Source organism: Microtus ochrogaster, chromosome 4 (genome assembly GCF_000317375.1).
Source record: "Microtus ochrogaster isolate Prairie Vole_2 chromosome 4, MicOch1.0, whole genome shotgun sequence".
Classification (NCBI taxonomy): domain Eukaryota; kingdom Metazoa; phylum Chordata; class Mammalia; order Rodentia; family Cricetidae; genus Microtus; species Microtus ochrogaster.
Window position 1 is genome coordinate 72,426,690 of NC_022011.1, and position 2,951 is coordinate 72,429,640.

Genomic DNA, 2,951 nt, shown 5'->3' on the forward strand with positions numbered 1-2,951 from the left:
GGTCGCAGGGCAAATCTGCCCCAGGTTGGAGCGCCAAAATGAAGGCGAATTTAATTAATCCAGGCCAGAGGGTACAAGAAGACAATTTTAATATAAAAGCACACTCACAAATGTGCAGTACATTGGCGATTACATACACCCTAACAGATATATAACAAAATAGACAAGATAATATCCTATCAAATAGCATTACATACTATATAATGAGGAAGTAATAAAACACACATCACTTTCTTAGGTTTAGTGATATTAATAGCTTCTGAAGCAGCTCATGTTTTCTTCATGCTGGGCCAGCTGCTCAATTGGCCTAATTCCTTTACCTGGTGGGTGACCCAGATCTTTAACATTAAAATGTCCAGAACTTTGGTGACCATGGCCTCCTTTAATTTTGGTTTGTTTGCAGCAAGCTTTGCTACTGAAAGAATATGAACTCCACACATCCTTCTCATTTCCACCTTGCAGCCATGATTTCTTTTTTTTAAACAGGATTAATACCTCAAGTCAATAGAGTGACCCTTGCCTTGGTTGCTGATTCAATCAATGACAAGAGGAGCTCAAAGCGGCGAGCTGGGAGTCTCGGTTTTCAGTTCAGTGGAATCATCATTGTGCTCTTTGGTGGTTGCACTACCCTAAGACTCCAGATCTGCGGAATTCAAAATAGGGAGATGACGCATCAACTAATATGAATAGAAACCCCCCTACTTCTATCCCTGGGCGATTCCTAAACTTGTCTATTCTGGCTATGGGAGAAACAGTACTATCGTGGGTATGGAATCAAAGTTTATAAGATAACACTTAGGATATTGTCTTATAGCCATTGTATAGCCAAATCATTAGTAGGTCATTGTACATATATTAAGGAACATGAATTAGTCCTTGGCTAGAGGTTGGTCTTGCCACTATGGGGCTGACAGCATTTTTAACCAAACTAAGGGTGTAGTTTCTAGTCTTATCTCCAGCCCAGGGTCCAGCAGAGCTGTCATGGACTCTCTCAGTGTCTTCTCCTGGAACCCATATGTCCAAACACGCTGTGTTGGCAGAACATGTGCTTACCTTACTTGTCTTGCGTGTCAGTTTGTGCTTTGGGAGTCTTGGTACAGTGTTGCGGATTATGACCTTTACTGGACTTTCTGGATCCCCCCCCACCAGCCCTCAGCCAGGTAGCCTTTGTTGTTTGTTTTGCTTCTTTAGACACCCTTCCTGAGGTCTGGACTCTTGTGTTGGTTGGATATGGCTTCTCTCATCTGCTCTCCTCTTTGAAGGGCCGTACTTGTGAAGTGAAGTTTTCTGTGGTAGCGGTTTGGTTTCATCTCTTTAGTCAACCGGTCTTCTTGATCTCCCCGTTGAATCATCACTTGTTGAAGTATGTGGCATGTCAGCAGCTGCGTGGCAACAATACAATGCTGGAGATCACACGTTTGGCTTCCCCATCAGGGATTACTATAAAAGTTTATAAGGTACTGCAAAACAAAATACTAGGCCATCAAGAAGAGTCTCCTCCTCTGAACATTTGAGATCAGCAAGTAGCTTTCTTCAGACACGGATTACTCAACTTTGCCAATGTTTTCATAATCAGCTCCTCATCTAGTGACTGTCAGGGGTGCTGATCTTCAAGACCAGGGTTGCTTGTGAACAATTCAGAACCTTAAATCAGCTGAGAAGAAAGAAAATAACCAAGAGTGAGAATTAATATACAGAGAAGTGGAAGGCAGTGAGAGTCTTGGGCTATCTGGGGCTCTTTCTCTGACTGTCCTGGTTGGGACTGTGTGCTTGAACACTAGAAGACACTGAGCTTGAAGGCAAAGTGTCAAAGCCACCTGCACTGCAAGCCTGGCATGCCACACATCTCCTCTGCAGAGGCTGACTTTGAGTTTGTAGCTTTCAAGTCACTTGGAAAACGGGTCAAAGAAGCACACACAAATGTGGCATCCTGTTCTCCTTAAATCAGGGAAGCCCAGAAGGTTTAGCATTGTGGGAATAAAGCCAATCTAGTTGTTAGCATTTTTGAATCTTAACACCTCTAGAGAGAGACACTAGAGATAGACTTTATGTAAGCATGCCAGGATGCTTAAGTGTGTTATTGCCTTTTAGTTCTAGTTTAATGAGTGCGTAAAAAATAATTATTTCTAGCTAATTGTAGAGCATCCTTCATGACAGTCACCTCACTTGACTCTAATCACATGAGATGAAAATACGGTGGAGAAGTCCATGTTCATCTTTCAAGAGCCATCCTTGACTGCCTCTGTAGACAGAGATTCAGAACCTACAACTGTATACCAGTGTCTTTGCTAATGTTCAGCAAGACTTTGTGATTTCCTGGAGTTGAGTCTGAAACAACACTGGAAATCATACTGGAATTACCTAAGGATTTAGTGAAAATTTAGGCTTCTGGGTTTTGTGCCAAATTTTCCAAATTGGTATGTCTTACTGTACTCTTCAATTTCTTAAGCGTCCTAGGGGATTATTATTAAAATCGGAAGAATACTGTTCTACCTAAATTCATTACTTTTAGAGTTCCATTGTGTACTGACTGGTTTTGTGTGTCAACTTGACACAAACTAAAATCACCAGAGAAACGCACCTCAGTTGAGGGAATACGTCCTTCAGATCCAGCTGTAAGGCATTTTCTCATTTAATGATCAGTGGGGAAGAGCCCACCACGTGGTGGGTGGTGCCATCCCTGGGCTGCTGGTCATGGGTTTTGTAAGAAGGTAGTCTGGGCTGGGCAGTCGTGGTGCATACCTTTAATCCCAGCACTCAGGAGGCAAAGGCAGGTGGATCTCTGTGACTTCGAGGCCAGCCTCGTCTACAAGAGCTAGTTCCAGGACACCTAGGACTGTTACACAGAGAAACCCTGTTTCAAAAATCAAAAAAGAAGAAGAAGAAGAAGAAGAAGAAGAAGAAGAAGAAGAAGAAGAAGAAGAAGAAGAAGAAGAAGAAGAAGAAGAAGA